We start from the raw sequence: 12,022 nt of genomic DNA, 5'->3' as shown, positions 1-12,022 counted from the left end.
GGCGGAGGTTGCAGTGAGCCAAGATCACACCACTGCACTCCAGCCTGGGCGGCAGGGCGAGACTCCGTCTCAAAAAAAAAAAAAAGAGAGATCTGGAAGAGGAGGATTGAGGATGTGTTGTGGGGTTTGGAGTGGAAACAGGACTTTGAACCCTGGCCTAAGCCCCTTTGACCTTGCCCGCCCGTGAGGATGATGACAGCTGCCTGTCACCCTCAGCCTCAACTAAATGAGCTCATGTTTGTAAAAGTCTTTTGCAAGCCGAGCAGTGCCACCCAGGCACTTAGGTGCTGTCCCTTCTTCATGAATTAAAGGCCTTTGCACGCGGGACTCACTCCAGCACCCCAAACACTCAGAGTCCTCACCCGTTCTTTTTCCCCTGCCCCTCCAGTCCTCACCCGTTCTTTTTCCCCTGCCCCTCACCGGTTCCAGGGTGGCAGGAGGCTGCAGAGTGTGGAGGTTAAGAGCGCAGGGCCCTGGCTGGGGTTGTAGCCCTACCACTCCCTAACTGTGGGACCTTGGATAGGTGACTTCATCTCTCTGAGCCTCAGTTTCCCCACCTGTCGAATAGAGATCTGTCCCCTGTGGGGCTCACGGCTCAGATAGAGACTAAGTGAGTGATGGTGGCAGAGCTCAGCCAGGAATAAAAGAAGCTTCCAACTGGGCGTTGGGTGTGTGCCAGGCAGCGTCCATTCATATCTGCTGTCATCTTCCCCGGCTCCCTCCATGGTGGGGCGTCACCCCATCTCACAGCAGAGGAGGCAGGCTCTGCAGCACCCACTTGCCCAAAGTCTCCCAGCAGGTAGGTGGCCAAGGCAGGTTTGAGTCCTGTCTCTGGCCCCTTGTTCCTCCTCATTCCTTAGCAAGAGAGCCCCACGCTGCCCCAAAGCAAGGTGCGGGCCATGAGCGGTTGGCTTTGCAGGCCTGCTTGGGACGAGCGACCTGATGGGCTGGTGTCCAAGTGTCCTGAAACCCTGGCAGCCACTGGGGCTAGGGCCAGCCTCTTCCCTGGGAAGCAGGGAGCCTCAGGGCAAGGATCTGGGAAATTAGGTTTATTGGTTCCTTAATGACTGTTTACAAGCTCAGAAGTGTCTGCCTGGCATTTTCCTCCCTGCTGAGGGGCTCCATGCAGCCAGGGGCAGAACTGGGTCTCCAGAAGTGCTCTGAGTGTGTCAAGGTGCGGGCCAGGGCCGCCGTCAGCTCCCTGGGCTCTGCATGCTCACACCCAGTCAGCCCAGGCCTATTTCTGGCTGGGTGACACTGGGCAAGGTGCTTACCTCTCTGTACAGTAAGTGAGACCTCGCACCTCAGCTGAGCTGCTCCTGGGGTAAGCCCGCATTCATGGTGACGTAGTCACCTAGATCTTAGACCCTGGGAGGATACTAGCATCCTATGCATACACAAACTGAGGCTCAGAGATGTTCAGTGGCTTGCCCAAGATCACACAGCAGTTAGAGATGGGCCTATGACCCTGTCTTCTGCTATCAGGCCAGATTTTCAGCATCTAGAGGCAGGTGGAAATCGGCAGGCTCCTACTTTGTAAGCGCAGGACAGAGCCCTGTCTGTGTACATGGGGCAGTCACAAATGGAAATGGCCTGGTCACACCTTAGTGTCAAGGAGCTCCAGCAGGAGTGAACCGGACCTCTCACGCAGACCCCAGGCTGCATCCCATCCTGCCCCAACCGCTGGGCTTGTGCTGGACCGCCGCTGCTTCCAACGGCCGTGAAAACTCGGCTGCCGGGATGCGGAGAGGCGGACTTTCATGAATGTTTGCAGCAAAGGGCAGTTCCCACCGTGCCTGTGTTGCTGTGGCACCGTGTGATGCACACCCCACCCTGGAAACCCTCCAGTGTCCTGGTGTCTGACCCCAAATGGACAGGGCCTTTTGGGCCCCAGGGGCCACTTCTAACTCCTCCCCTTTACAATGATGCTGAGGGAGCAGGAGAACTGGGGTCCGGCGGCTGCGCGTGCCCCCTTCCCTTCATTGCCCCCGAAGCCTGCAGTCCAGCCCCAAAGTCCAGCCCCGGGCTTGGGAGTGGCTGCGTCTTCCCTGGGATGGGGAAGGCACCTGTATCCCTGCCCAGCTGCTGCCACTTGCCTGCCTCCACCAGCAGCTTTGTTTTGTTTTGTTTTGTTTGTGTTTTTTTTGAGATAGAGTCTTGCTCTGTCGCCCAGGCTGGAGGGCAGTGGCGTGATCTCAGCTAACTTCAACCTCCGCCTCCCAGGTTCAAGTGATTCTCCTGCCTCAGCCTCCTGAGTAGCTGGGATTACAGGCACCCGCCACCACGCCCGGCTAATTTTTGTATTTTTAGTAGAGATGGGGTTTTACCATGTTGGCCAGGCTAGTCTAGAACTCCTGACATCGGGTAATCCGCCCACCTCAGTCTCCCAAAGTGCTGGGATTACAGGCGTGAGCCACTGTGCCCAGCCTCCACCAGCAGCTTTTGAAATCCAGAAATTTCCAGGGGAGGGCACTGTGGTAGGTGGGGCCTGGCACTGTGTCCAGCTCAAGAGGCCTGGCTGCACTGCCACCTCCTTCGATGCCCTCCCCTGTATCTTGCCAGCAACTGCTGCACCTTGGGCTTTGGGGATGCAGGGCTCGGGCACCCCCAGCTCAGCCTGCTTCCTGGACCAGGAACCCCAGCAGAGGAGGGGCGTTTGTATCTCTGCCATCCCTGCTGGAAACGGGTCCTGAGAAAACCCAGATGGTTGGTGCAGAGGGGGCATCAGGCTGCACCACCCTAAGAACATGACATGTCACCCCCCAGCCCCCCGCAACACACACACGCAGGTTCACACCCTCATACCCTGATCTTGGTGGCTCCCTGGAGTGCAGCGCCCGCTTCCCGTGTCTGTGGTTGGCTTATGACACCCCAGCCACTCTAACCAGGTTAAAGGGAGCCCAGAGCCTGGGGCCTGATGGGAAAAAGCCCAAAGAAGTCAGGGGATGGTCAAGCCCCTGAACCTGCCCCTGGGGGTTCTTGATCTTCTGAACTGAGTTTGGGGCAAGCCCTGGAGGGGTGAGGAGGAGAAAGAAACGGCTCTCTGGGCCAGGGCCCGCTGTTAGTGGGATGTCTGGGGAGGTGTGTGAACCCACAGGCCGTTTTGTTTCTCTCCATCAGCGGCTGTGGGCTGAAGCATGTACCGGCGGAGTGGGTTGAGATCGTGTCTGCGCCCACTTACCACCAGCTCCGGCCTCTGGGGAGGTGGTGCTGAGAGGGAGGGAGAGCAGCTCCTGTTTGGCTCCTGGAGACAGACAGCTAGGTGTCCCACCCTTAGAGTCCCCAGCCCCCTCTCCCCTCTGCTAACTCTGCCAGTGGAGCTCACGCCGCAGCTCCTGCCAGCCCTGCCCTCCTGTTTTGTCTCTCATGACTCTCCCCAAATCCTGCCCCCAGGCCCCCAGCCAGCCTTCTTGCCACTTTCCTGCCCTTTACTCTTGCCCCTTCTACCTCTTGCCAGGGCAAGGAAGTGTGCAGGGCGGCGTCACTGGCTACGTGAGGCCCAGCTTGGGGATGCATGGGGAGATGTGAGGACAGCTGTCCCATGAGCTGTCCTTCCGGGCCTCTGGGGCTGGAGAAACCCCGGGGTCAGCAGAACTACGGGTTTTACTGGGGATTGCACACTGGGTGAGGCCCAGCTTCCTCTTTGCCGCTTTCTAAAAATGCCCTGGTTCCCAGCAGGGCCACAGGCAGGGAAAATGAGTTTCAGTTTCTATGGCAGGGAAGCTGGGGAGAGAAGCAGTTTCCTCGTCCCCAGCCCTCACCCTAGCATCCTGTGATTCAACCGGGAAGACGTGGCCCCACGCCTCCCACCGCCCTCCTTCTGTCCTGACTGCCCACTCCCAGGGACGCCAGGTGACTCGCTTCACCCACCTGCAGCTCCGGAGCCAGGCTGGAAACAGCTTCCGGCCCAGGGGGTGGTTCCCCACTTCCTCTCTTCAGGTGGCTAGAGCCCCTCCCTTCAGGAGGTCCCCTAAACTTCCTGGTCATATCCAGTGGGTAATAGTGGTCTCCCTCTTTCTTGTCTGGAGGGGAAGAGGCTGCTTACTCCTTATCCAAGGGCCTGTCCCACCCCTTTGTCCCCATTTCTGGCCACATGCAGGCTAAGCCCTTGCATCAAGCCTCTGCCTGTTTCCCTCTGGGCTGCACCTGCCACGCTCTCCCTGCCCCGCCCCCTAAAGCCCATAGAGCCCAGGGCTTGTGGGGACTGCACCCTTCATTAGCAAGACTCGGAGCCTCTAGAAACCCACTTGTGTGGTGGTGGGGAGTGTAGGGAGGTTGGTGGCACCAGGTGGAGAGAGAAAGGGAACTGCACCTGGGGGAGGTGGGAGGGGCAGTAGGCTGGGCCTTCCTGAAGGAGTGTGGCTTGTACAGTCCGCATGGTGGGGGGACCCTTGTACCCTGCCTGGGCTGGCTGGTAGGGCTCTGTTGGGGACCTCCCTGGGGATGGCCTTGCTTACCCAGCTGTGCAGGACAGGCTTGGTTGGGAGTGCCCAGCCCCACCCTTTGTGGGGAAACCGGATTCTCTGGGCAGCAGTGGTAAATGGTGTCTGAGTCTGCATTTCTGTTGGATGTGCCTGAGCTCCGCTGCTGCTAGCTGGGTTATGCTATCTCCAGAGCTATCTGCAGTGGGGGAGGCCCTGAGCCTGGGCAGGGGAGTGTGCAGAGGCCTCAACCCATGGGACCTGAGGGTGATCTGAACTCTGCACTTCACTTTGTCTCAGAATTTCCCCGCCCCACCCTAAAGGAGGAGGAAATAGAATCTGTCCCACCCTAAGCCCCAGTCCCTCTCCCCAGGTCCCTTTGGCATCTCCCAGCTGGGCTGGGGCTGAAGGCCCTTCTCTGGGGTTGGCCACAGTGAGGTCAGGATCTGGCTGGGCAGGTGGCAGTGCTCCGCCTGTGGGCTGGGTGCGGAGGTGGGCCTGGGGGTCTTAGAGAGACAGCGGCGGATGTGACTGCGGGCCAGGAGGAAGCCTGGTCCCAGGGTGTCACCATTTCCCCTGCAGTGAGCAAGCATTTCTAGGGCTTGGAGACAAGTGCCGTGTGGGGCGGCTCCAGCTCGCCAGGACTTTTTTTCTGTCTGGTTCCTGCCACCTGGACTTGAGCCATGCTGAAGGCCAGAGTGGATCTAACAGTCCCCACTCCTTTCCCCGTTGAGCCCCAAGGAGGGGACTGGGCTTTTGCACCCCTACCCAACTTCTGCACTAGTTGGAGGCAGTTGATCTCAATGGTGGAAAGCGGCTGGTGCAATCATGCTTTCAAACTCCGTGTTTAGGCTTCATAGGTGTCAAAGCTGGGCCATGACCTTATCCCATTCCCTCAGAGAAGGGAACTGAGGCTGGAGAGTGTAGCTGCTGTCGGGCCGCCGCCCAGGCCTCTTGTGCTCTGTGGTTCAGACAGTGCTCCTGATGCCAGGCTCCCGCCCAGGAAGACGTGCCCACCCGCCTTGGGCCTGTCTCTGCTCTCTGGTCTCAGGCCACCTCTCTTTGGAACCCCCACCCCCCCACGGATTGCCCTGGGGCTGACCAGGCTCTCCTCTCCCTCAGTGTGGGTTTTGGGAGCCTCTGTCATCAGGAGGTTGGCACAGATGCCAGCAGTGCAGCGGATCCTGGGCGGGGGTCTCAGCTGGGATGGCCTGGCCTTGGGATAGGGAGGCTGGCTGGGCAGAACCCCAGAACCAAAAGCAGTGCCTGTGGCCGGCTAGGGAGCTAGGTGGGGAGTCTAGTGGGGAGGTCCACTGGACGCTCATCCTGGCACAGCGTGTAGCGTCCTCCATCCTGGCCCTGCTGAGGGGGCACAGCCAGCAGGGTGGGAGCTCTCAGTGGAGCCCTCCAGAGGGGGCTGCTTCCTGGAGCAGCTGCAGGATGGGGGAGACCACTTCTGTCCAGGGCTGCTATGGACTGACTGACCACCCCCAGCCCCACCCTCTCACTAGCTTCTGCTTCCCATTCAGTCAGCCATTGATGAGGGCCCCCTGGATGCAGAATGCTGGGCTGCCCGGGGTTGGGTAGGGGACTCCCACACGTAGGTAAATCTGCCAGATGGCGGAGAGAGCAGGCAATAAAGTGACTGATTCTCTCTGGAGGTGACGTTTCACTTTCCTAGTAGGGCTTGGCCAGGCAGGGAAGGTGGAGCCTTGTGTGCCAGGCGCAACACTTCAGATGACAGGAGGTGAGAGCTTGGGGATGGCACAGGGATGTGGTTTGTCTGGTGAGGGTGTGGCAGGGAGGGCCGGCCTGAAGGGACCTCCAGGGAGGTGTGATCAGATCTGAGTTCCAGAAAGATCCTACCTGCTTGGCAACCTTAACTGAACTGGAGTCTAGAGGCCCCACCCTTGCACCCGGCTCCTTCCACTACTTGCCTCCCATCCCCCAGTGCCAGTTCCCCAGGGCAGTGCCCTCCCCATGCCCTCTTGGTGTACCCTGGTCCCAAAGGAGACCAAACTATGAACTTTTCCTGCAGAGGTCCCAGGTGAGGCTGTTGTCTTGGAGCTGTCCCCAGAGCAGGCTCAGGACGAGGGGACCTGGCCACAGCTTCAACCGAGTGGGGTCCCGGTGTGGCTGCCAGGGCTCCTTGGCACCAACCTAGCCCAGTGGATTGATCTCTGAGGACCTCGTCATACTCGGCCGGGCAGTCTGCCCGGAGGGGTGGGGTCAGGACTCCCTAGCACTTCGGGATGGAAGGAGGTGAAGCCAGCACTGCTAGCCTTAAAGAAGCGGGAGACATCCTAGCTCTGCCTCAATAGTTCTCCTCTGCACCCAGCATTCTGCTCCCCAAATGTCCCAAATATGCAGGGGGTCAAGGAACATTGCTTGATGGAATCACTGGGGGGCCTGGGCTACTCCCCAGCCTCTGATTTGCCCCATAGCGGCCCCTTAGGCACCTCTGGGGACCCCCAGGCCTCTGAGGACCTTTGTTTGGAAAGCACTGGAATGCTGGACCAAGTTCCCTCTCTGGCTCCCTGAGAGGGGGGTCTTCTAGCCCCAGTCTTAGGGCAGGAGGGAGCCCGTCCCCTAGGAGCCCCCAGGCCCCGGAGCCAGACATCGGGCATCCTAGCTGCACCCTTTCTTGGCTATGTGAGCTTGGGCAAGTTACTGAACCCCTCTGAGCCTCCATTCACCATCTACAGAATGGAAGAGACACTAACGTCTCCCTGGAAGGTGTTTTGAAGGGTAATGCGTGTAAAGGCCCAAACAAGGCCCAGCACAGTTAAGGACTTAATCCTGCCCGGCCTCGAGAGGGATTCCGGCACCTTGGGGTTCCCCTCAAAGGAGGACCTGGTCAGGACGTCTTAAAAACAAACAGGAATGCCCCTGGGTTTCGTGCTTTAAAATGGTTGATTTTATGTTGTATGGCTTTTAACTTCAATAAATTACTAATCAAAGCAACAAAACACTTCCAGATCATTTGAACTTTGCCTTAAGTATCAGTAGGCAGCTAGTAATTTCTGGACTTTGAAAGTTAAATATGTGGGGTTCTTTTGTTTTGTTTTGTTTTGTTTCAAGACTGAGTCTTGCTCTGTCACCCAGGCCGGAGTGCAGTGGTGGGATCTCAGCTCACTGCAACCTCTACCTCCCAGATTCAAGCAATTCTCTTGCTTCACCCTTCCTAGTAGCTGGGATTACAGGCATGTGCCACCACGCCTGGCTAGTTATTTTGTTTTTTTTTTTTGGTTTTGGTTTTGAGACAGTCTCGCACTGTTGCCCGGGCTGGAGTGCAATGGCACGATCTCAGCTCACTGCAACCTCTGCCTCCCATGTTTAAGTGATTCTCCTGCCTCAGCCTCCTGAATAGCTGGGATTATAGGCGCCTGCCACCACACCTGGCTAATTTTTTGTATTTTTAGTAGAGATGGGGTTTCACTATGTTGGCCAGACTGGTCTCGAACTCTTGACCTCATGATCCACCCGCCTTAGCCTCCCAAAGTGCTGGGATTACAGGCATGAGCCACTGCACCCAGCCCTGGCTAATTTTTGAATTCTTAGTAGAGATGGGGTTTCACCATATTGGCCAGGCTGGTCTCGAACTCTTGACCTCATAATCTGCCCACCTCGGCCTCCCGAAGTGCTGGGATTACAGGCGTGAGCCCCTGCACCCAGCCTGAAAATACGTGGTTGTGTTTGTTTGTTTTTTGAGACAGAGTCTCCTTGTCGCCCAGGCTGGAGTGCAATGGCACAATCTCGACTCACTGCAACCTCCGCCTCCCAGGTTCAAGCAATTCTCCTGCCTCAACCTCCCGAGTAGCTGGTACTAAAGGTGTGCACCACCATGCCCAGCTAATTTTTGTATTTTTAGTAGAGATGGGTTTTCACCATGTTAGCCAGGCTGATCTCGAACTCCTGACCTCAGGTGATCTACCTGCCTCAGACTCCCAAAGTGCTGGGATTACAGGTGCGAGCTACTGCACCTGGCCGAAAGTTAAATGTTTCTGTACCATTCAAGTAATATTGAGAAAAATAACAGGGGCCATCTTGACTTTAATGTCCCATTCCAATCAGGTTCCCAGACCAGAGGACTGTTGTGAGGTGATTGGCTATAAATACCCTGAGGCCAGTGCCCCTTGCTGCTTGGCACTCAGAGAAGCCTGATTAGCACCTTTAATCCCTCACCAGTAAGGCAGGTGGAATTGGCCCCATTTTACAGATGGGAAGACTGAGGTCAGGAAGGTTAAAGCACTCAGTGGTGGGCATGCTCCCTGGAACCGGCCCTCCTTTCTTCCAGCTGTGAGTGCCCAGGAAGCTGCACCACATGGCCTGGAGCTGTCTATCCGTCCTTGCAGCCACCTATCTGTCCGTCTGCCCTTCCACAGACTGAGGCTTGACGCCGGAGCATCTGTACAGAGCAAGGAGAACACAAGAACATGCTCTAAAGCCCTTCACAGCAAGACCCAGGAAGCCGCAGGCAAACTCAGACTCGAAGGTAGGAAGCTGGGCGGCTGGGTGGCTGGACCCAGGGCACTGGCTGCTGTGGCCACGTCCAGATGCCTCCTGCGGGGCCCACACTCTCTATCTGAACAGCGGTGGACAGTGAATGAAGCAAGTTAATTCAGGGAGCGACAGGGAGGAATAAGGGCAGGGAAGGGATGGGCGCAGTGGCTCACGCCTGTAATGCCAGCGTTTTGGGAGGCCGAGGTGAGTGGATCACCTGAGGTCAGGAGTTCAAGACTGGCCTGACCAACACGGCAAAACCCCATCTCTACTAAAAATACAAAAAAATTAGCTGGGCATGGTGGCATGCACCTGTAGTCCCAGCTGCTTGGGAGGCTGAGGCAGGAGAATCGCTCGAACCTGGGAGGCAGAGGTTGCAGTGAGCCAAGATCATGCCACGGCACTCCAGCCTGGGCTACAGAGTGAGACTGCGTCTCAAAAAAAAAAAAAATTGCCAGGTACGCTGGCTCACACCTGTAATCCGAGCACTTTGGGAGGCCGAGGCAGGTGGATCACCTGAGGTCGGGAGTTTGAGACCAGACTGACCAACGTGGAGAAACCTGGTCTCTATTAAAATTATAAAATTAGCTGGGCATGGTGGTGCATGCGTGTAATCCCAGCTATTCGGGAGGCTGAGACAGGAGAATTGCTTGAACCCAGGAGGCAGAGGCTGCAGTGAGCCGAGATTGTGCCATTGCATGCCAGCCTGGGCAACAAGAACAAAACTCCATCTCAAAAAAAAGAAAAAAAAACCAGGAAGGGAGGTGAGGTGGGACCGGCACTGCTCAAGGTGGGGCAGGAGGGCACTTGAACCGCAACGCGGAGGCTAAGAAGAGCCAGCCCCTCCGCTGTGTGATGGTCAGGGACAGTGACTGGACTGGCTCATTCAGAGGCCCAACATTATGGAGCACCTGCTTCACTGAGAGAGAATTCACACACCAGTCGATTCACCCATTTAAAGTGTACCATCAGTGTTTTTATTTATTTATTTATTTATTTTTTGAGACAGGGTCTCACTCTGTTGTCCAGGCTGGAGTGCAGTGGCGAGATCATGGCTCACTGCAGCCTCGACCTTCCAAGCTCAAGCCATCCCTCTGCCTCAGCCTCCTGAGTAGCTGGGACTATATGCATGCACCACCATATCTGGCTAAGTTTTAAATTTTTTTGTACAGATGGAGTCTCACTATGTTGCCCAGGCTGGTCTCGAACTCCTGGGCTCAAGTGATCTTCCTGCCTCAAACTCTCAAATTGCTGGGATTGCAGGCATGAACCACCGCTCCCAACCCTCCGTAGTTTTAATGTATTCACAGACGCTGGGCACGGTGGCTCACACTTGTAATCTCAGCACTTTGAGAGGCTGAAGCAAACTTGAGGTCAGGAGTTCCAGAATAGCCTGGCCAACATGGTGAAACCCCATCTCTACTAAAGATACAAAAATTACCCAGACGTGGTGGCTTACGCCTGTATTCCCAGCTACTCGGGAGGCCGAGGCAGGAGAATCGCTTGAACCTGGGAAGCGGAGGTTGGCAGTGAGTCAAAATTGCACCACTGCACTCTAGTCTGGGTGACAGAGCAAGACTCTGTCTCAAAAATATATGTGTGTGTGTGTGTGTATATGTACATATTTATACATATTCACAGAATTGTGCCACCATCACCACAGTTTTAGATTGCTTTCATCACCCCCTAATGAAAGCCTGCACCCTTTAGCTGTCACCCCCCACTCAGTCCCCACCTTCCCAGCCCTAAGAACCACTACCCTGCTTCTGTCTGTAGATTTCCCTATTCTATTCTGGGCTTTCATATGAATGGACTCATGCAGAGGTGGCCACCGTGACTGGCTCCTGTCCCTGGGCACAATGTTCTGAAGGCTCGCCCATGTTGTAGCTTTATTGGGACTTCCTTCCTTTCGTGGCTGAAGGATGCTCCATTGTGTGGCTCAATCACATTTTATATTTGTGCCTTCATCTGCTGACGAGCACTTGTGCCGTTTCCCTGCTCGGGCTCTGCAGAGCCGTGCTGCCGGGCGCATCCTGTCCAGGTTTCTGTGTGGACACAGTGCTTCAGTGTGTGAAGCCATCTGCTCTTTTTTTTTTTTTTTTCCTGAGACGGAGTCTCACTCTGTCACCTAGGCTGGAGTGCAGTGGTGAGATCTCGGCTCACCACTAACTCGGCCTCCCGGATTCAAGCGATGCTCCTGCCTCAGCCTCCAGAGTAGCTAGGATTACAGGGATGCGCCACCACGCCCAGCTAATGTTTTTTGTATTTTTAGTAGAGATAGGCTTTGTCCATGTTGGTCAGGCTGGTATCGAACTCCCGACCTCAGGTGATCCGCCCACCTCTGCCTCCCAAAGTGCTGGGATTTCAGGCGTGAGCCACTGCGCCCAGCCACAGCTGGGGGTTTTAACAAGAAGACGGTCATGGGGCAGAGCAAGAGATGAAAGGAAGACAATGAAACAGGCAGAGGTGTTAATTCTGGTGGAGTCAGAGGGGAATTGGGGACTGGCGGCATGTGCACAGGAAAGCCCCAGATGGAGTACTGGGCAAGAGCTCTGAAATTCGGTGTGCACTTACCCTTCAATCCAGCCATTCTCCTTCCAGAACTTGATCTTGTAATACTAAAACAAGCACATGTGGTGTAAGCAAGGGTGTTAGTTGCAACATCAGACCCATGTCTCAAATTCTGGAAACATCCTAAATAACCAGCAATCCAGACTTCAGTAAATCTTGGTGCATTCCACTCTATGAAATCTTTGTATTCATCAAAAAAGACAGAGGCCTAGGGCCAGGCATGGTGGCTCACACCTGTAATCCCAGCACTTTGGGAGGCCGAGACAGGTGGATCACCTGAGGTCAGGAGTTCAAGACCAGCCTGACCAACATGGAGAAACCCCATCTCTACTAAAAATACAAAGTTAGCCGGGCATGGTGGCCCATGCCTGTAATCCCAGCTACTCAGGAGGCGGAGGCAGGAGAATCACTTGAACCTGGGAGGCGGAGGTTGCGGTGAGCCGAGATCACGCCACTACACTCCAACCTGGGTGACAGAGTGAGACCCCATCTTAAAAAAAAAAAAAAAAAGGTCTATCTGTATGTGT

At 55.9% G+C, this 12,022-nt stretch overlaps 1 protein-coding gene across 2 annotated transcripts in view; it reads left to right on the top strand.

Annotated features, from left to right (window-relative positions):
* Positions 1–3,759: 3,759 nt before the first annotated feature.
* The window catches only part of RHBDF2 (rhomboid 5 homolog 2 (Drosophila)), a 21,505-nt gene continuing 13,242 nt past the window's right edge, over positions 3,760–12,022 (top strand). Inside the window, exons 1-3 of one of the 2 annotated variants that reach the window (XM_011984211.1) lie at positions 3,760–3,852; positions 8,496–8,654; positions 8,777–8,916. The gene's annotated coding sequence lies outside the window, so the exon portion shown is untranslated. Of the gene's footprint in view, positions 3,853–8,392; positions 8,917–12,022 lie in introns of those variants that run through there. The other variant, XM_011984140.1, reaches the window with a different exon arrangement.

The sequence above is a fragment of the Mandrillus leucophaeus genome, unplaced genomic scaffold (genome assembly GCF_000951045.1).
Source record: "Mandrillus leucophaeus isolate KB7577 unplaced genomic scaffold, Mleu.le_1.0 Scaffold1, whole genome shotgun sequence".
Classification (NCBI taxonomy): domain Eukaryota; kingdom Metazoa; phylum Chordata; class Mammalia; order Primates; family Cercopithecidae; genus Mandrillus; species Mandrillus leucophaeus.
The sequence above is the reverse complement of the archived record's forward strand: the minus strand, read 5'-3'. Positions and strand labels throughout refer to the sequence as shown.